Here is a 23,769-nt window from a genome sequence, read left to right on the forward strand (position 1 = left end):
TGATGAATTTATCTTTATCCTTTAATGTGACCCCTAATTCATCCCTTCCATCCGATGAATTTACAAATATAATAGCCAGACAATGCACAATTTTGATCCCACGCATTGAGAAAAAGAGGATGCTTTGTGCACAAGTGCTAGGTTAGTGTGCACTAGCCATCAATTATGATGGGACTTGGGTGGTTTTGTGGATTCCCAGTATAAAATCCATTTGGAATGAATTACAATGGGGAGCCCAGTGCTTAACTCAATTTCATAGAAAAGAATCCAAATTCAATTATTTGTTAAGGTGTCTTCTTACCTAGAATTTTACCTCATACAGTTTAGTGAGTCCAACTTTTTAAGATTTGTCCAAGATTTCATTGGGAACCTCATTTAAAAAGTAATTCTAGGATAGATTTGAGGTCTGCAAAAATAAGATATGTGTGGGGTAGACATTCCACCAAATAAAAATAGAATGAAAGATCAGTACAGTCTTTTTCAAACCTAATATTTAATGATTAAATATATTAGGCTTATCAAAGAAACTTTTAGAAACTAGCAAACAAATTATGTCTGCTCATTTATTTTGTTAGAATACTACAACCACTTCTATTAGCAGATAAGATTTTATTTGATAAATTTGGTTCAGGTATACTTTTCACTTGATGAAATCAACCATTTTAGTTTTCAAGTGATATCATAATTTTAGATCAGCTAAAAAAATGCACTGAACCGTTCATTCAATTTTTCATCTTCCTATATAGGAATGTTAATTGTTTTTTTAAATTTCCAATTCATTGTACATATTTACACCATGTGCAATTCAATTTTATTGGCAAATTATAGTTTTATTAACTACTTATGATCTTAAATGAGTACAATTAATCCTGCCCTATGATCAAATTTGTTGCATGTAAAACATCTACCATTGAATTTCATCCATTGGTCTGATTTGCAGGCATCTCATTAGGTTTCTCAATCTGATATGCTCTAAAATTTGTTGTCTTAGAACATTCTCCTTGTTCATAAGGCAATCCTTGCTTATCTCCAACTAGTTTTTGCCTTTTTAGCTGCTCATAAAGCTTTTCAGTGCTCAATTTGAATTCATGCTTGAATTTCTTTGGTTTGGCTTTGTCATCCCTTAAGACTTCATTCACATTCTCAAGTTCTGGCTCATTGTGCTTTGTTTCATTTAAATCAAGTTGTATCTGTCCGATGTGAGTGTTAAATTTAGTGACATTCATCTAATTTCTCTTTTAAGGCCTTTTTAAGTTTTTCTTGACTTTCTTGCCTCTCATTCAATTCCTTAGTCAAATTTGAATGTCAGTACTGATTTTGGATATACAAAACAAATGACAATCTATCAATGAATTTGAAGACTAGTGCCTTGCTTACTTGGGCAATAGATTCTATTGCAATGTAGATTATTTAGGTACAACTTTGTAGGAAAATGCTATTTTTAACATCAACTGTTTCAAAGTTATAGAACACAAGAGGTTAAAACACATATGCTATCCACTGACACTCTAAAGGATTTTAACTTATTCAAATAGAAGATCAATCATACAAGGATGAAGAAGCATACATGAATCTCTTAGTTACCTTGATTATTAGACACATTATAATAAAAAAAGGGAGGGAGGTCATTAAAAAAATATTTGTTGCATACAGAGACATTCTTCTTACAGTGTATAGAGCATGTTGGTAGTGGCTTCTGTAGCTTTGGTGTTTTGATCTGGTGGTGCTAAGGAGGAAGAGTCTGCTGAAAATGTCTGGCCAAGGAAGTATCAGTCCATATAGAACATGAAGGCAGGAAGATTGCAAAACAATGAATTGTTGCAAGATTGCTTCCTTGGAAAGGCTAGACTATGGATAATATGATGTGATTAATATCAAATAATTAAAAGCAGGGGAATGCATTTTATTGAGAAGGGAAGGTGAACTTTGTGGATTGGGGAGAAAAGTAGGTGTTTTGGATATCCTTCAATCGTCAAAAATGAGTAAAAGCAGAAAGTTGTCGGCAAAAAATTAATTTGATCTCTTATTTTGCTGCAGTGAGAGGTTGTAACATTTATACCAATCTCATTTGTGGGATACACACTATTGATAAGTTAGTTAGCCTTGCGACTAAGGTCGATGGGGAATGTTGACACATGCAACCTGAGCATGAGTTTGAATTTGGTATTTTCTTGGGGATATTTACTTATTTTCCAAATAGAAGGTATCATCTCCATTTTGTCTGTCATGATAAGTTGTCACAGGATTTTTTAATGAATTTATTTTCTTATGTGTATTTCTTCTCATATAATGAACTTAGCCAAATGGAGCTGAACATGTGAATGCTTGATGACCTGGTTCAAGAATATTGTGTATATAGAGGCCTTGTACATTCTAGTATAATTTCTCCCTCATATAAGGTCACTTATGGATTCAGGAAAATGCAAGATGCATTTTCAAAGGGTGTCTTTTGTTAGTTTTGAGACACCAATAATTTTTGAAATAAATAGTTTATCTTCAGCAAGATATTACTTCAAATTGTCATAATCTGTGACTTTTGTTGACAGGTTTAGACATCTCTCTCACAAGTAGATCATTGTAGCTAATTACAGATGATATCAATCTAGATAATACACGCTCAAAGGAATTTTCTACTATTAACATTAGGAGTGGATTAGAGTAGGTAGTTATTAAAACCATTTCAAATGACATGGTGATGTATGAACTCCCATTAAAATTCTCACATAAGCATGATTAAGATGTTGAATTGAGATCTCCAATCGAACATGTTCATGGCAGTGAAGCTTGCAGCTCCAACAAGACTTGTCATACTGATAAATTAGGAGTACATCTAGAAAATCATCCTAGGTGGAAAGGGAGACATAATGAGAGTGAATCACAAGGGAATTTAACGGTGGATTCTACCAAGCAAAGAGATCATAATCAACTTCTTTCTGGAATTAGTAGTAAGACTCTTAATCATGTACATGTGAGCAAAAAAAGATCAATTTTCCCTTAAGGAGATCATGTTTTCTTAGATACTTACCCTCAATTCTTTTTGATCTTTTATTTAGGGTATTTTGAATTACAATTATGTTGATAAAATTGAATTTGTATTGGAGATGCAAGAACTGGTAAATAAAGGCATATTTGTTATGTTTGTTAAAAATATAAAGCAGTGGAATTCAAACTTCTTTGAGGAAAATCTTGTGTTTCTATTTCAACTAAAGAAAGTATTGAGATGTTCTCATTGATTATAATTTTTAGTATATTTGATATAAAAGGATGGTCAATTATTTCTATGTTCACAATCATGACATTTTTAGATTACTAGTTATGATATACAGGTTGAGTTTCTTAAACTTGTAAGAGACAGGGATTATGCGGGGACTCTTAGAGTTTCACGATCTGGCATGCGTCCTTTTTCTTAAAGATATTCAAAATTTTTGAAACCTTTGAAAGAGATAATACTGACATTGACAAAGCTAGATGATAGTGCATCAATAAATTAGTGCATTTTGTTAATTTTTCTTGCGACTTCACTTCAGGTATGATCTAGAATTTTAATGACACAACTATTAGTGATGTTATGACATGAAGGACTTGATATTTTGGTGCATCATTTTCTTATTAATAAACTTGTGCTATATCAAAAATGCTATCATAGTACAACATGATTATTTTATCTCTAGCTTAACAATTTGTCTTATTTTATCACCGCATATTTCATCTCTAATAGTGGACCCTACTTTTCAATCCATGTCATTTCTCAAATTACATACCATCTTATATCTATGTTGCATATTTATATTTGATGTCTTCATTGCTATGTAGAATCTTTACTCCTCTTCCACATGAATGTGGCAAGCAGATTCCATTCATCCATATCTAATGCACCACATATTGCCTTCAACTTAAGACTCATTTCACACATGGAGATATTTCTATGTCATAATCATCTTTACCATAATCTTCATGTTGCAGATGTGCTTTAAACTCCATGACATTAAAGACTTCTTTTACTGCAAAATTTTAGTAGAAAAGACATGCCCCGTGTAGGGCCATGTCCGTACATGGCTTCACCCACATAGCATCTTATATATACTATCAAGATCGTTGCCGACTAGAAAATGCAGAAAATAATATTGAAAGTGATTTCAAGAAGATACTTACAATTCTAGCAGTCAAACTATATATGCAAAACCTGCAAGAAAAATTGATTAATCACATCATCAAGAAGATACAAGTTAGTGGATCCATCGCATTAAGGATATTCATATAATTTAAGAAGGTATTAAATCTGATCCTAATTTCCTTAACAAATTCAAGCAGGGGACAACACACATTGGTAATGGAGGAATCTATTCATTAAGCATCTTTCCACGTTGCTATATTTTCTGCTAACATTATGAACACCCGCACAATGCATAAAGAAGCAGGCATTGTATTAGATTTACACATATAATATGAGAACTAAACCTATTCATGAAGATCAGAATTAGCTAATACTTCTGTAGTTTCTTTTTCAACAAACGTTTTAATGCAATATTGTTTGATGTTTTAATTTTGAACACCCCTTGCACAAACAAATTTATTTTTTACTTAGTTTTGATCAGTTTAGAAAGTCATTGAAGATAAATTGATGTAACAACTCAAATGTTCAATAAGATTTATAGGGAGATTACTCCAAACTTTGGTTTGGTTTGGATCGATGACCTAAAAATTTGGCTTGATCTTCACAAGGAGAGTTACTAACACTGTGTGATTTGTCTAGGATGGTAAGCTTCCAAGAGAAAAGAAAAACTAACCAAAGATTGGTTGAAATTTTTTTAGCAGTTTGGTCTTGTTGTGGAAACTTGACATCATTAACATTACCTTCATGAATCTTAAGTCAATATTTAGTTGAAGATCTTGCAATCTCACTGTTTTGATCCTAAATTAGAAATTGATCTCAAACTGTATTTGAGATCAACTGAAGCATGAATCTTCATGCATATTGTGCAGTATTTGACATTTTCTTGTTAATAGACATGAGCAGAAAGAGTAAACAGATGTGTCCTGTCACCCCTATTCGACATGCCCATATTGTTCTTTCTCCCTTCGGATGGTTCACTAAAGCCATGAGGCTCTATAATGGGCTTTCTGATGGTTTTATGTATTGTTATCTAATATTTATCTAATTAATAATATTATAATTTGATTGGTCGACAAGATAATAAAAGAAGTGCTAAAGAATTACTATGTGGAACCATTATAATGAGGGATATAAATACCAATCATGGAATTCCTCAAAACTAAAAGAATTGATGTTCATTCTTTGAAAGTTTCAATAATTTCAGCTCTGTTCAAGTGTCCATTATAAGAAACTTTCAATAATAATTTCAATACCATTACCGAATCCTTAGTACAATTCTATGGCAATCTCGAATCCAGAGTCTCTCTTGTCATATATTACTTAGAACAGTACTCCATGCACACACAATATTTTTTTATAAATACAATATGTTCAGCCACTTATGTCAAATCACTAACAATTCAATCAATTGTAAATGCCTTCCATTAAATACCACACTGCCACGTTATCATTGGAGACAACAAAAATTCAAGTTCACTTTGAAATACACATATGCATTCTCCTGAACTTGCAATCTACATTTCAAAACAACAAATAGTCAATGGTATGGAGTCTAGAGTTCAATTTATATACATACAATAGATACAAAGTCTAGTTCTTGTTACCTTTATCAACTCTACTGGGCATAGTACAAAACTTATTAATGCTCCACCAAAAGCCGTAGAAGGAACAACAATCTAAAGTTTGGGCTTTTCGCTACCAGGATCTCCTCCCTTTCCAAAGAACCCCAAATAGCAAAAGCAAACAAAAAAATTCAAGACCGTTTAAGCTTTACCCAATAATAATATCCCAGGAGTCCAAGAACAACATTTGACTACAAGGGTGGTGATGAGAAGTGTGGGGCAGCATCCCTTCAGACCATATAAATTCTTCTACAGTTCATGTTTTGAATGCCATAAAAACCTAGAATTAACATTAGAATCCATGGTTTGAATAATATAAAGTCTTAGAATCAATACAAAATCCATGGTTTGATTGCTATGAAAACTTAGGACCAATACTAAATTTCATGCTTTGAATGCAATAAAGACTCAGAGTAGTCATATAATGTTTTGTAACTCAACAAATTAAATGCATTGCAGTAATTACCAGTTATAATGTAGCAAGATGTGCATGAACCTACAATGTTCATCATACGAATGGCAATCATCTCTTTATTGCCATCAATATTGTAGTTCTTGAACAATGCAATTATGAGATTTCAATTATAAGACAAATGTATTAAATATAGTTTGCTACCTACATTGCTTCTGATGTTTTGAAGAGTATAATTTGGAGATTAGTTATCATACAATTGTCAAAGTGGATATGTAAGACCAAAATACCTTAAAATTTGAGAAAATACTTGCATAACAGCTCCTAAATTCCCAGCTGAAACTTTGTTGCTTTAGAGAAGCAATTATTTGGATTTTCTGCCTGCACAATTGCTACAAAAGTCCATGTGGCTATTGTAACTAGAGAGTGTACAAGAGGCGTCTATTGAAGAGGGATAACTTGTGATCTTTACAAATACACTAGAATGTATTTCAGGTTAGTTCTGCTCAACATATAGAGAAAAATGTTCAAGCATTCTTGTTAGTGGATGAGAATCTCTCTCACTTTTCTTTTCATGTTTACTTTTGAAATGATGATTTTTTCTAGTTACTTTAGACACTTCAAAGAATGTAATCCATGGTTGATATGAATTTATTACCAATTTCTGTAGTATTATGGAGCTAGCAAGGGAACAATTGTATTGATTTATATGACTGATTCTAACATGAATTTGATTGAAATTTGTATTTTAATTTATTTTAAATGTGTCCCAGTTGGGCACAATTTACAATAGTTTGTATGGTCTCTTTCACTTTAAACTTGATGATAGATGATATGTTATAGGAATGATACCTCGGATTTTGTGGAGCATATAACTATTTTCAAGTTGATAGCAATATTAAAATTAAAAAAATTCATTCGATTTTTACAGAGACTACTCTCTATAGCAAAACATCAGTTAGGGGAGATCATCTTAGCATTTGAATTTCTGGATCATTCTTCTTTGGACATGGTAAACACAAACTTCAATTTAAAATTATCTACATGGTGGCAATTTCTCAATAATGATATTTGTTTATTTAATATTCAAACAAGGAGACTTTTGAAATATGTTTCAGTATTATTTTTCTCCATACTAACCTATTTGACATTTTGCCTATTAGTAGTGTTGTTTAGTAGATGTAGTTTACAGGATATTCTTAGATGAGACTTACATTTGGGATGTTGTATGGTGAACAGAAACACTCTAACTGAGCAGGCCTACACACCTCTCTCTGATTTGGAGAGATCTGTTAAAGACATTGAAGGGTTATTTGCTAAAATAGGTATGTTGACCCAGGCCTTTTCAAAGATTCAAAATATTTTATGACATTACAATGCATAGATTGTTAGAAAGATATTTTTATTTTGATTGTGTCAATTTATAGAAATGGAAATCAATATAGGGAATGGATTCAGAATTTCGTACCCTGTAAAGTAGCAGTTCAGTGTTATGGAGGGTAATCATGTAGGGACACCGTGTGAATTAGATTTTCTAGTGTTCCATGTACAAACATACCATTTTTATAAGATGTTCCACACACTCATGTATTATATTGCTGCCAAATATTAGTCATCCTTATATTTTTGAACATAGATATTAATACTCATTCTATTAAGCATTTGAGATCTATTTTTTGTAAGCTACATTGCAAGATTCTCCAAACCTAAATAATATGATAACATTTCACCTACTCATTGCCATGAAACTATCATATGTAGTTTTGATAATTTTGATTCTATTATTCATAACTTTTAAACTATACATTATTACACCAATCATAGTGGTGGGATTGTGGATATTCATCCTTCCTAAAACATATCCAAAAATCAGAATCATCCAACAGTTAGATAGAAATTTATGGCCTTTGCACTAAGATCGATTATTATTGTCATAGAATTTATGAGTTCTGCCCTCTAGAATGTCAAATAACTTCCAAGATACAAAACCAAACAATATCAAAACAAATTTATTTGAAAGATGCATGAATCTTATTTCCCAAAAGGTAAAACTCAGCATTTTTCCATGGTCAAAATGTGTTATTTGATCAAACCCTTATCACTAGGTCTGTAAATAAGAGTTTCAAGACAATTTTTACAAAAACCAAAGGATTTGTCAATATATTTCTCATCCAAAACCTCTAATTTTCTTCAAATGAAAGAGGATTAAATATACTTCACTTCCAAGTAGATTGAACTTATTTATCAATCCATTAACATAATAATAAATGCATGAAAACAGGATGTAACATGACTGCAAACAAAAAGATAGTTTTGAATTTACACAAATCATATTTAAAATTTCCTTGAATATTCTTACAAAGTTTAGCCAAATGGTTTTATTCATATGTTGACCCTTTCTTTACTTCTTTAAAAGTCTTAATTCACGAAGCTCCTCTAAGTCCCATTGTAGTTGGGTACTCATTCCTTCTCTAGCAAGACTGGTTGATTCTAAGTCTCTATGCTTTTATGCCTATAATTTCATGCTCACCATATAGGTCTAAAATGAGACAAGACCATCTTTAAAAGAAGTAACAGTACCAACATTAGATATTTCTCTTCCTTTGGAGGAATTGGCCTCATTACCATTGCTATCAATATAGAAAACTGGGATCTCATTAGATTATTTTTCTCCCTCTTAACTTCAACAAGCCCTAGTCATCTTTAGAGATCGCATTTTTCATCACCAAATCTCCATTAAATGATCTCTAGCTTCTCATGGAGTTCCTATATTAGAAGCTTCATACATAGTATCACTTCCATCATCTACAATAGCTGGTGATAATCCAGATGTAGCCAATGCACGATTGTCAACTAAAGAAATACTAGAGCCAATGTTGAGATCTAACTCCACAATAATAGCTAATGAGTTTCCATGTTTTTTTATCAATGGATTAATCAATTGAATTATTAGAAAATTTACGAGTCAATAAAAAAAACTCATCAAATCAAGCTCGGTGTTATTCTCAATTATAACAACAACCATTTAGGCCAATTGTTCATAAACTACATATTGATATTTGGTTCAAACTCAATAGTTTGGATGGTGAATCTGATAATGTTTTTATGGTTGTAGAAGAATAACTCATTTTTAGCATATCCTTTCTCAAAATAGTTTCCACAAAAATTAAGATCCACCAAATATTCTACACCTCAAAATAGAAAACAATCAAATGATGCTAGTTGTGCACACCATGTTTACTTTGGTTCTAATTATCTTCCTACCAAATAATAGTATAGGGCTTTTCTATAAAACAATGCTACTAGCTGCCACATTTCTAAAATGATCAACTGCATGCCACTATCGACCATACTCTTGCACCTATGCTTGGTGCAAGCACTAGTATATAGTACTTAAGATACCATTGAATATCTAAATCATTATTTTTCAAAGAAGCTGTAAGGCATAATTCGAGTGAATTTAAATACTCGAGGCAATTCTTGAGTGCGGATGTTTTAATTCCTCAGTGTCGAAACTTGAATATATTTCATGCTTATCATTTCCTCTAGCAATTCTTAAGTAAAACATCATTAAAATAATTGTTCCCTTTGAAAGCGTCAAAGAGTGTATATATACAATATTTTTGAAGTTGTTTTGTGCTAAATGAACCTTTTGTGATCAAGTCTTGTAAATATCTTGGTTGGTACAACTGCAAATTTCTTACTGGCTTTGTACTAGTACCCAAGATTAACATTGATGACATTAGTAGAATTCCAAGTTTTGCTCTTGTATTCTTATTAATTGTAACTGATTGTTTAATATGTTAAAGAAGAAAAAAATGCGAGTTAATTTAAAGACTGAAATTGACCTGAATTGCTTGATGTATTTTTTAAATGTTGAGATGCATATACTAATGAATTTTTTGTTGCTGCAGGCCAAGCCACAGCTGACAGACAAGTCAAAGCTTCCAACTATTGTGGATCCTGTGATTAAAGAGTTGCTGAATTTGAAATATCTTCAGCAAGTAAGTTGCATGCAAAATATTTCTTTTGAAGGGAATTGACATTATTTTTAAAAATACATTAAGTTTATACAATTTTACTCATGTTTTGGTGGATAAAAACTTAACGTTCTTGCACATTTCTTGCCCATTTTATTGCATATCTGAAATAAGACATAATCTTGCCATTTTCCAATAGATAAATGTCTTTAACTGTGATTGGAATTTGGCATAAAATGTATTTTTAAGGTTAGATTGTTAGCTAGTTGTGGTTGATCGCCATTTGAAAATTAGAGGTGCTAATCTTTTCATTGAAGAGAAAATTTATAGTGCACTACATATCATCACACTTACCCAAAAAAGTTAAGCCAAACATTTGATTATCTAGATTGAAAGTCATTGTCCACTTCATAATCTTAGCAAGAAGAACACCATAAGCGCTTGTGAACCAAGTATTTACGATGAAGCAAGAAGGAAAGAAAAATGAAAAAATGTGTTGAGTTGAGACATAGACATTGGAAAGAAAGCCATTGATTATAAAAAGTATTAAGATCAAGTTTAAAAATAATGTTTTAATTGACAACCACAAAGCAAGATTAGTAGCTAAAGAGCAACAAATTTTCCTTGTACAACCATGCACTATCTCCATGATTCCATGTTTGGTCCTTAGCCTCTTTGCAATAACCACATGATTGATGATTGCCAAATAGTGCCAACATACTATGTGGAAAGGCCCTTTCTAGATCATATTTCAATGCAACAATTTATCAAATGATGGAGCTTTGAGGGGACAATGATCATCTTCAACCGTGTGACTTTGGCTCATTGCTTCAAATTTCTTAGAGGATATAGAAACTTACTGACTGTAAACATCAGGTATGTTCTTAGAAAAAAAACCCATACTCATCAGCTTGAATTGTTTGTTAAATACCCAATGCATTGAGGTGACGCTTACAATTTGAATTCATAACAACCATTTCTCATCAAATTAAATTGTTTGTTTAGTACCCATTGCATTGACATGACACTTACAAGGTTGAAGTATTGCAACTTCCTAGAAGGTCTACCTACTCAATTCCATGATGATCCAACTTTCCTTGATCCTTGGGAGAATGATGCAGGGGCATCAAGGTCAAGGTTGAAGGCATGATAAGACATTAAGGTCTCAAGATAACCAACATGACCATGTTAGAACAGTTGATGTAATAAGACCTTGTGAAAGTCCTTTTTGATATGTTTGTAATCATTTTAGTTACATTTGAAAACATTAATTAAAAAAAACCATATGTGCAGATATAAAAATTAATCACATCATGTCCAATTTATTTGTAGGTATATTTTCCTGTGAAGAAAGACCACACCTGACAATAGGAACCCAGAACAAAATAATGAGACAATGGCTGCATTGTGGGCTTAGTTCTAAAATAAACTTGATAAATGTTATTATCCTTGCAAAAAGTGTAAGGGCTTAAAGAATCGAAGAATTCTAATCACAACAGCCCAGATTCATTGTAGGCAATATGGTCATGTTGAAGGGGGCCATGATTTTCATCCATTGCTGAATGTGGATTTCCTACTGGAGGAACATGGAGGTGTGAATATCCAAGCTAAGGATAACACTCCCATGGAAGAAGATGATACTGTGCCAGAGGACATGATTGAAGAAGATGGTATTGGAGCAAGTGATGAAGAGGCTCACAATGATGGTACTAGAAAATCTGATAATAATGATGAAGATGGTCTTGATATACCTTTACTTGAGAAGGCAGACGAGCCCTTATACGAAGGCTCCCAAACAACTCTACTGTCAGCTATAGTGTTGTTGGTGAACTTAAAGGTTATGAATAGTATATCCAATGTAGCAATGTCACATATGCTAAGGTATGTCATTTTTGTCATCTTTAATGTTAGCATACAATTACTATTCATTATATTAACAATGCATATTTGTTGTTGTAGGTTGATTAGTTCTATGCACAGTTCTGAAAACTCAAGCCTATTAATGACCAAACACATTCCAAATTTTCCTTGTATTATCATTAGATGGGTTTATCATAACCACAATCCTATCTTTACCTTACTGTCAAATCTGGACAACGACTCTATGCATAAATCTTTATTACAGAACTTTACTTTGCACATTCTGATATATTAAAATTCAATAGCAACTTTATAAACTTACCTTGGAGATTCCTATACTTCTTCAATTTCATTCCCTATTCATTCTTGGAGGACCTTCACAACAACTTCTATATTGAGGAGAAACTCAACATGTAGAAAATTTAAGGCAATTAAAAATAACTCATTCCTCTTCTACTTTGGCAAATAGTTTTTCACCAAGCTCCCGCATCCCATTCAAAGATACATCAATCTGCATGCTCAAAAACAAATCTTTTTCATCAAACCCTCAAACAATGTCTTTCAGTTCCATGTAGAAAAATCTAACCATTATCCATTTGGTCAATCTGCACAAACTCGACGCTAATGATATCTAGCCCCAAAACTTGATTTATCTTTTCCAATATGGAAATCTAAGGCAATTAGTTATCTTGACCCTTGATTGAACTTTGGAGTACAATCTCCTTCAACATGCATTTTTTTTTGTAACGACACCATGATTCGACTGCATTTAACTATGTATTTTTTGATCTTGAAATGAGATGAACATGATTGTGTAGATGACTTGATTATTTATAAATTTGCTAGATTTGATACACACTCTTTGTTGGATTGCAGGAGGAGGCAAAATGGTTTTGAGAAATCTGAGATTGGTCCAATGGAAAGTCAATTGAAGGAAGAAAAATAAACTAGAACTCCTTGTGCCGTGGTGGGATCTATAGCTTGGACTCTCAGTTAATCAATTTTTATTGATTTTCCTATTAAAAAATTCAGATTTAGGTAGAGAATCTGTAATCTCAAACGTAAATTTGAGTGTTATAAAAAATAGTTGTACTATGTACTATGATAATTATATTTTCTTATCAAGAATGTATTCATGACACTCAATTACTTCAGCTCGGTGGGGCTGGTTGTATACTAGTTGAAATATTTAGTTGTATTGCCTATAAATCTCAGTCTATAAATTTAAAATAATAGATATATATTTGAATGAATTAAATTTGCATTAGTACTGTAGAAGGAATTTGCATCAGTATTGCATCCGAGTAATTTCAAACAATCCCTATTCTTTCCAAAATTCTCTGGCTTGAAACTAACTGTGGGTAGCATTTATTAGAGATTATCCTTGTGATGTATCATGGTCATGATTGCTAGACTCTTCTAAAGCTTTTGAATTCACCTCTATAATATCTTGTACATTGCGATTCCCTTTGATTCATAAATTTTGAATAATGACTTCCCAATTTGATAATGATTCTTCGCCATCTTTTTTTTCTGGTCCCTTTTCCTTATAAATGCTTCAAGTTTATAATAACAATGTTCTACATCTTGAAAACTTCTTATGATCATATCTAGAGAAATAGCTAATAGCTATGTGTTTGCACATCTTGTAGTTGCTTCATAGTAGAGCATATGATGCATTGTGCCAAGTAAATTCATTTGCATTTTGCACTTTTGTTGTTTCTCCCTTGTAGCTATTCATAACAAACCAAGTCTTCACAGTACCATGATTTACATCATTGGTGTGTCTGGAAGACAAGCTGCTAATGATATTCAACATTCTCAATTGTTGAAGTCACCACCATAGAATCATCACTACATCAAGATTAGATTCTAATTTTTCCTCTTTATATTTAATTTAAAATATAGATTAAAATAAATTGCTCTTCTTATAGTTAATTCTCTTTATATTTAGGTAACCACGTGAAACTAGACGAAGAGGACAAACGCCATTGTGAACATTAAAATGAACTTTTTCCATTACGTTGGTTGAAAAAAAATACGTTTATAATGGCAATTACTTTATCCTCACTCCAAAACTTGATAGAACAAAACACCAATGATTCTCATAATTTATAATTATCATCCTCTTATCTGAGCAAGAATTATAAGATATCCATCATTACCTCAATGGTTGTCTTTGTCACAGATAGTACACCTAGGCTTTGGATTCCTTCAATTTTCTGGATTTTTTTACAAGAGAAAGTACCCATCAATGTACTATAGAGCATGAAGCTTAGGGCATATTAAAATAGTTTGCCACAACACACTGACCGTAGTCTTATCAGATACTCATTACTAATTATTATAGGGGCCATATCATCTTCAAAACTCATTCAGGTCCTCTTCACATTGTCCCCATGAATTGTAACAAACCCCTCACTCACAAGGTTTCCAATTGCATTATGAATCTGAAATTGAACAACATAACTCATAATGTATTCATTTCCCCCAAGAAAATGAAGTTGGAAATAGTTTGAAATTTACCCACAATAAAGAATTACTTACATCATTCAGGCTGACTTCCTTAGATCCCTATTTGTGCATTTCCTCCATCAACTATGATTGTATTCATTCATATCTGGTTAGGTGCCATACCAACAATTTTCTCAACACTATTTAGGATAGTATAAAGAATGTTACCTTGGTAATACGGGTTGATGGTTCCCCTGCCTGCATCCTTTCCATGATAAGAATCCTCAGTGATGAAATAAGATTGGCTCGTCTCATTCTTTCACTAGATGAGACTCTCATGTTTATGAGATCCATGTCAATGGTCCCTATAACCATGACACTCAAATGCATTCAGTGGCTTCCAATTAACATAGTTCTTTCAGAGATGACTAATTTTGTTATGATAATGCATTCAATATACAACTAAATGAACTGACAATCCTCATTGCGAAAGATGCAGAATGGTTACCATTTGAATGATTGGTGGCAGATTGTTGAAGTGCAACTTCAAGAAGCCGAAATGATTTTGCCACATCACACCTTTCAATCTGTAGAATTGGAATGTAAGATATCTTTTTATTGCCTCAATCTGGCTTTAAAACATTCAGGAATGTAACCCATTTTTATCTACATAGGATTTTCTTACCCACTCAGAGAATCTAATGCGGGCAAGGGCTTCGCTTATTCTTATTAAGCTTTCAATTTGGCATGGAGTCATTGTGATAACCTATACAATTCATTCAGGAGAACAAGTTAACATAACATGAGAATTGCCTTGCATCTAGATGCATTCTTCAGTAGAAGTATGAGATATACTATTACTTTTTTCATGTGTGTAACTTGTAAGCATACTATACATAAATTGAATTTGAGAATATATTGAGCTAACCTTCTTGCTACTGCCAGGGAAGTTTCCCTTCCTACGCATTTCAACATAACCATGGATCAGATCTTTTGCTGCCTCATCAGATATCTTAGGATGTATATGTTGTCTTGCATAAGTGATATACGAAGTGAGAGTCGGGAGGTCGAATGCATCCAGTGTTTGGTCCTAGAATCATAATGTAGTTCACATCAAAAATATGAGGTCATTGGACCCCCCATTAATTACTACATAGTATTGACCAAATCAGAACTTACCTCTAGCTCATCATAATGTAATGCAACAAGATGCCTTGCAAGGCGCCTGTCCATTTTTTCATCAGCTTTATCAAGAACTAGGTAGATCAAATCAAACCTGCAGACATTTTTTGTGATTCTTTTATACTTGAGTGAGAACAAATAAATTCTCCAGCTTGAATTTTAAAACCAAACATACTCCACTTGGAAAGCAATGTTGGAGGAAGTTAGATATTGTCAATCACTGACAATCTAGGGTTGTAGTGTGAACCACTAGGATTGGCACAAGCTAAAATAGATGTTCTTGCATTCAAAGATGCTATGATCCCAGCCTTTGCAATTGACACTGTTTGTTGTTCCATAACCTACTTCAAAGGAATGATTAGACATTGATATACAAGTTAACCAACAACATAGATTACGAAGTCAAGAAACCAGTAAAAGCACATAATTGGAAGAGCTCAAAGAAAAATCACACCACATGTAACATGCTATGAGCATTGTCTGACATCTTGTCAAACTCGTCTATGCAACAAATACCCCTATCACTCATTACCAATGCTCCACTTTCTAGAACCTGTTGAGTTCAAAGAAATAAGTAGTTTATATAGAATAAAGTGGTAGGTAGCAGTGGGGGATCAAGCAGCCCAAAGAGCTCAATGATCAACAAATTGAGTTAATAACTTACTGTTTCACTAGTTTCAGGATCCTTTGATACATAAGCATTCAAACCAACCGCAAAGCTTCCACGACCACTTGTATAAATGCCTTGAGGAGCCAACTTATGCACATACTAAAGTAGTTGAGGCTTACTCGTACCTAGATCCCCAACAAGCAGGATGTTGATATCACCACGAAAAGTAGTGCCTGAAGCTAGTTTTACTGCAGTTCCCCTGAAAAGCTGTTTAAGAAGCATAATGGTTAACATATGGTTCAAAGAACATGCAAAAAATTACCAATTAATCGAACATGAATGCAAAGAAAGATACCTGGCACAAGAGCCCTTTCTTTACATCTTCTAGCTCCCAAATACTCAGAGCTAAGGACCTAGTTAGCCTCTCATAGATATCGGACATGCGAGATAGTTCTTTCAACTTCTTAATTTGGAAATTGGCAGTCAAAATTCAATTTCAGAGCTTGCAAAATTCATGTTATATACAAAAGGTAAAAAGTATGAGTTTATACCTTAGCTTCATAATCAGCTGGTGACATATCACCCTCTTGAAAAGAGGCAAAACTATCACTATTGGTATTACGTTCCATTGGATCTTCGGCTTGCAATCTTGTCTTGTCTACCTTTTTCAGATGAAGGCAATCGATGTAGGTCTGCGCCAGCAAATGATTTACAAATTAGAATTAGAAATCATAGAATACATCATTAAGGTCCTCATTTCCAACTTAAATGGACTAAAATAGGCTTGAGAGCTTTTCTTTAAATAGAGATTTCACAATCCTTTGGTTTGGTCCCACTCTAACTATCATAGCTCTGAAAATCCCACTAACCTACAAAAAAAAACCAATGTCAACCTTCAAATGCTAACACTTGGCAATAAAAATGAGTGTAGAATTCGTATATCATGTAATGTCAGACACACCTCGATTCGATCACCAGGTTTGGCCGCATCAAAAAGTTTGCCGTGCATCAGCAAGCTAACAGTGTGCAGGATTTCCCCCTCTGGAATGGCATCAGGCATTTCTTGCAGCCTTATAATCTGCTTATTAGCAAACCTAACCACAAAGTAAAGGATATAGTTGTCTTTAGAGTCTTGAAAATGCAGCTTCAAATCATGCATAAACTAAAATCAACAAGTTCCTACCTACATGTGTTATGCATCAATGTCAAAGAATTCATAGCAGCACATTCTGGCCTTGCACAATGTGTAGGTTCATCAATCTGACCTGAGCATTTGAAGCATAAAATAGGATGTGAATAGAAATCTAGCAAAAACACTTTTAGATAGCAAGTACCATTGTATGTAGTGAAGCAAAGATATGAGATTTTTTTTAAAAACATGAAATACGTTTGACAAAATTTGGTAGAAGATTCTCGTGGAATATAAGAATAAAATTTGGTGTGAAAGTTCTCATACAGGGATTTTTTCACACTAAAAAAATGTGCTCTCTCATATATAGCTTTCATCAAGCAAACATCTCAATGTGAGAAGAACCTCATGTACAATGTCCTATTAGTTCCAATTAAGGTTACAGAGAGCAGATCAACAGTGGCCATGTCACAATAAGGAGTAAGATCTTATTTGCAAAATCTCAGAATCTAAAAGCTTCTGAGATCACTTTCATAAGCATGAATTTGTTTAAAGCCATAGATTCTCTGCCACAGTTTATGCAAAATTGAATTGAGAAACAAACATAACATACAATGAAGACACAATTAACTGTTATATTAAGAGTTCAATTGCAATCTAATGAATTACCTCTATCAACAGGTACTGGTGCTGGAGCATATCCACAAAAAAGGCACCTAAAGAATGCTTCTTTGATTTCTAGTATAATTGAGCTGCATCGAATTATCATTCCTTTGACTAAAACCATCTTCTCAATATCTAGATTTCAAAGACAACAAAAACCCCCTTATTAGATTTTTCAAATAGCATTGAACAATGAAGACGTAACTTTAAAAAGAATTGCCTACCTGATGGATTCAGATCTTGCATGTTAACTGTATCTCTAAGATTGAATATTCTTGCTTGAATGCAATGGCAGTTATATGTAAGTCTGAGGCATATTTATGTGCATAAATAAACAAAATCTGAAACAACAAAGTCATTAAATGAAAACATACTAATTGACAAAACATATTTTTCCAAAAATACAATTCAATCACCTGTATGTGCTTCTTCCACAAAGGCTTGAGATGAACAGCTACATCCATCAATGCAATGCCAAAAATGGCGAGAACTTCAAGAGGATATCTAAGCATCTTGCCATAAACTTCTTCATCATATTCGAAGATATTCATTGCATCACTATTCAACGAATCACCTTCGACTTCCATTGTCTAAATGAGAAATCAACTAAATGAAGTGAATACAAAAGCAAATGTGCTCAACCAATAATTTGAAATGAGACTAGATGGTAACATAAGAAGCCAGCAGGGACAAATTTGAACCTGTTCCAAGAGCCTCATGTATTTTCTCTCAAGGTCTGAAGGATCATCCCTAAAATTCCTCAGAAAGCGCTGAACTACTTGATTGACGTCTTGAACACTTATGTTTGTGCCCCAAACAAGCATGGGGGGGGGGGGGGGGGGGGGTTGCCATCAAGGTCACCCTCGGAAGACTGGGGCATCTAATTATAACAACCAAAAGAGGTAATTAATGTGTGTTTCTACAGAGCATATTATACAAATTGAAAAGAAATGATTGACTCAATTGATAGGCAGTTCTGTATCCAAAAGGTTTCTTGGTACAAGGCAATATCTTCAAAATAGGTTTCTTTAATGTAGAAGGCACCAAAAGTTGGTGCATAGGCATCTGCTATGCCGATTGCTTGAGGAGGCAGTTGCTTGGATAGTCAATGTGGACCACCTATTGAGGTTTTTAGAATAGAAGGGTTGTCTGGTATGACCCATTTGACATGACCCTAGGAATCTCCATGGTTGAACTGACCCAGAATCTGGGTGTGCAAGCTAACATACCATTAATATAGTTTTTAATGCTTCTCACTAGCAATAAAGCATGTTTTATTAGCCCATTATTTAGCTGGTTCACCTTTATTACTTCAAACAATCTAATCCAATGTTTATAACAGTAGAGTTCTATTTATTAGAATATGATACATTTTCTATTTTGGTATGTCTAGGTTACATAATCCATATTCTTAATATATGGTTCAATTTCTTTTTGTATTAGTCTAGTTTTAATTGCTTTAAAAAAATTTAAATGATTATTGTTTGGAATTATCAAGTATAGATTAACCCAGACTCTGCCAAAGGCCATAAAGCATGAGGAATGGAAACTTTACACATTTGGAATTCATGACGTGAATGAAAACTTTACACATTTGGAATTCTTGATGTGAATGACAATCTTCATCCATATAATGCTATTTTAAAATTTAGGACTTTGTCTTGTTATGCGTTGTGATATATAATTAATATTTGTCAAAATTGTAGGAGGAAGCTTGCACATAGACTTTTGTTTGATAAAAGTGCAAATGATGATCATGAAAGAAGCATATTGACAAAGCTGAAGCAATAGTGTGGTGGTCAGTTTACTTCTAAAATGGAGGAAATGGTATGTTGCATCATACATAAATAAAAAACTCACTTTGATTCTTATCAATGAAGTTAATCTAATTGTAAATTGTGTAAAAATCTGTGTGCTTGTATGTAGGTCATAGATTTAACATTAGCAAAGGAGAACCAAGGGCATTTTGACAATTATCTTAATGAAAACTCTCAAGCACATCCTAGCATAGACTTGACTGTGACAGTTTTGACAACTGGGTTTTGCCCGAGTTACAAATCATTTGATCTTAACTTGCTAGCCGAAATGGTATGCCCATTTTGTGTACAGTATATCTTTTAAATTTGCCAATTTTTGAAGCAGTTTAAAATTTTGACCTTTGCTACTTAATGCAGGTAAGATGCGTAGAGGTGTTCAAGCAGTTCTATCAGACAAAGACAAAGCATAGAAAGCTTACATGGCTATAATCTTTGGGTACTTGTAATATTAATGGGAAGTTTTACCCTAAGCCTATGGAACTTGTTGTTACTACGTACTAGGTAATTTCCTTTTTGGTTGTTACTACTTACCAAGTAATTGTTTGGTTGTTGTATCAAGATTGAGGAAATTGTGACGAATTTGGATTTGGAGCCTCAAGAGGAGGACATTAATCAAGCTCCTCTCTGGCTCCATCTATAGCAAATGTGGAAACTTGACTAAGTGTCAAAAAACTCAACTTGTTTAGACTTGAAAAATGATTATGTTGGTAAGGACAATGAGGACAGTGCCATGAAGTAACAATGGTTATGAAGGTGTGAAAAGGTCACAATGGTACTGAAGCAAAATTTCAATCAAATAGTAAAAAGTTAAAACTTAGCATCTATTGGATGTGTAATCCAAGGCTTTTATTCTATTGAGGAATGTTGTGTCACTGTTCACCCTGTTGCAAGTAGGTGCACACAAGGAGGAAATGAAAAGTAAGTTCCACCCTTGAAAAATGATTATGCTGGTGCAGACAGTGAGGACAGTGCCATGGACATTTATATGCAGCCTGAAAATGGTGTTATTGAAGGTTGGTTTTGCAAGCATTTAACTTGAGGAACACAAAAAAGGTTTAGAGCTTAATGTGCTTGTTTTATTAGCTCCAATGAAAATGGTTCTAATGATATTTTTGGTATTCATGTTCCCTTTTCATGAGAATGAGCTCACTTTGATGCTTGTTTATGATAACACATTACAAATGATTAAAGGAAATGACTATGCAATGAATCAAAACATGTACAGCTAAATGATATGGCAAAATATGAGTTTATTGTTTACTGCTAAGACTAAAAAGAGAGATTACAAACCTATTATCAGTCACAAATCAAACTGTAACAATTCAATCCATAGGTTTTAATGCCATATAATCAACATGTATCACATCCAGATGTTAGCTAGCTATTGTAAGCTTTTGTAGACCACTTTGGGACTAGTAAATGACCACTTTAAGGTATGATATGAAGTATGATCTGTAATAGAAAGACTGATATTATCCTACACAGGTTTGATATGCAATTTCTAGCCATCATATTCAGTGCCATGAATCTAATATGCACTTTCAACCACTATATCCCTTCAGATATGGTAAGTTTGAATGACACAAAAATTTTCTTTGCTTCAAGCGACTTGGAGGGGTGACTTGGTGAGCTGACTCGACAAGAAAACTTGGTGAGTGAACTTAAAGAGTCAACTTGGTTCGGTGACTTGGTGAGCATACTTGAACAGTTGACTCGGTGAGTCAACTTTGGGAATAGATCTAGAAAGTCAACATTATTAGTAGCCTTAAAGAGGCAACTTGGTGGGGCAAATTGGTGAGCCTATGTAGAGAGCCCCACTTGGTGAGACAAGATGGTGAGTCGACTTGGTGAGCAGACTTAAGGAGTCAACTCGTTGAGGCGACTCAGCGAGGTGACTTGATGAGCAGACTCAGAGTCAACTTGGCAAGTGCATACTTGAACAATTGACTTGTTGACATGACTTGGTGGGGTGACTTGGTGAGCCCACCTAGCGAGCGTACTTGAACAGTCAACTTGGTCAGCCGAACAAGTGAGCTGACATGGTGAGTGGGCTTAGAGAAGTAACTCAGTGAGGCAACTTGGCAAGCACACATAACGGGTCAACTTACTGAGGCAAGGTGGTAAAACCACTGGGTGAGCCGACTTGGTGAGCTGACTTAAAGAGTCGACTAGTTGAGGTGACTAGGTGGGGGTGACTTGGTGAGCTAACTTAGGGGGTGGACTTGGTTAGTGAACATAAAGAGTTGACTTGGTGAGTGTACTTGAATTGTCATCTTGGCGAGTTGACTAGGGGAGTCAGCTTGGCGAGCTGACATGGCGAGTCGCCTTAAAGTGGCGAGTTGGTGGGGCAAGTGGGGGTGACTTGGTGAGATGACCTGGAGAGTTGGCTTAGGGGGCAGACTTGGTGAGTCGACTTGGTGAGTGTACTTCAATTGTTGACTTGGCAAGCTGAATTGGGGAGCTGGCCTGATGATCTAACATGGTGAGTGGGCTTAAAGTGGCAACTTGGTAGGGCAAGTTGGCGAGCTGACTTAGCAAGGCCACTTAGAGACACGACATGGTGAGCTGACTTGGTGAGTGAGCTCGATGAGAAGACCTAAAGATTGACCTTGATGAGGCACTTTGGTGGGTGACTTGATGACCGAACTCAAAGAGTCAACTTGGCGAGCATACTTGAACAATCGACTTGGTGGGGCAAGTTGGCGAGCCAACTTAGTGAGTCCCATCAATCAAGAGGAAACAATTGAGAGCTTAGAGTGACACAATTTTCAGATGATCATATGAAATGAAATGGGCGTGTGAGTAGAAAGAAATTAGAAAGACATTGTGTACAGATGCAGGCATGAAATGGATGGTTTTGGAGCACTCAACACAAACACTCAACATTCAGTACATATCATAATTTGAGATCAAATGGGTGTATGGGATTATATGCATAGTGAATAATAAAGGAGGGAATTGAACCCTCCCTGAGGCTCACAGTTGTTAAGGTCCACTTTAGCAATGACCCTTCCTGTGATATTGCCATCTAAAACCTTTCTAATGAGATAATGTGTTATGAGCTCTTCATCATTGGGATGGAACGTGAATCCAGGAGGCAGTTGTGCATCACCCATCATGATGGGTGATGCACAACTGCCTCCTGGATTCACGTTCCATCCCACTGATGAAGAGCTCATAACACATTATCTCATTAGAAAGGTTTTAGATGGCATTTTGGGCCATTGTTGAAGTGGACCTCAATAACTGTGAACTGCAAAATTTTTTTGACTAAGCATTGGTCAAAATTTTGACCAATGCCATGTAGTTTTCTACCAAGCATTGGTCAAAATTTTGACCAATGCCATGTAGTTTTCTACCAAACATTGGTCAAAATTTTGACCAATGCCCTGTAGTTTTCCACCAAGCATTGGTTGAAATTTTGACCAATGAACTGGTGATTTCTACCAAGCATTGGTCGAAAGTTCGACCAATGAATGGCAGAAAATGTGCTAACAATTCCAACATTTTTTGACCATCGTATTGGTCAAAATTTTGACCAACCTACTAGTTGGTCAAATTTTTGACCAAAAAATGTTTGACCAATACCATGTAGTTTTCTACCAAGCATTGGTCAAAATTTTGACCAATGCCCTATAGATTTCTACCAAGCATTGGTTGAAAGTTTGACCAATGAATGATAGTAAATGTGCTAACAATTTCCACATTTTCTGACCAACGTATTGGTCAAAATTTCAACCAACTAGTAGGTTGGTCAAATTTTCGACCGAAATTTTTTTGACCAATGTGTTGGTCAAATTTGGTTCAAGTTTGGTCAAAAATTGGATCAAAATTTTGACCAATAAAGGTCAAAAAATGAGCTCAAATGTACTAGTATCTGTTAGTTCGACGTCATGGGTGGAGTTCTATGTTTTGCTTTTCCTTTC

General features: G+C 34.2%; 1 pseudogene; it reads right to left on the bottom strand.

The window, feature by feature from the left end:
* Window positions 1-14,363: 14,363 nt before the first annotated feature.
* Window positions 14,364-18,847, bottom strand: LOC149578597 (DNA replication licensing factor MCM4-like; annotated as a pseudogene).
* Window positions 18,848-23,769: the final 4,922 nt, after the last annotated feature.

The sequence above is a fragment of the Cupressus sempervirens genome, chromosome 1 (assembly GCF_028749045.1).
Source record: "Cupressus sempervirens isolate cs-2001-9-10 chromosome 1, ASM2874904v1, whole genome shotgun sequence".
NCBI classification, from domain to species: domain Eukaryota; kingdom Viridiplantae; phylum Streptophyta; class Pinopsida; order Cupressales; family Cupressaceae; genus Cupressus; species Cupressus sempervirens.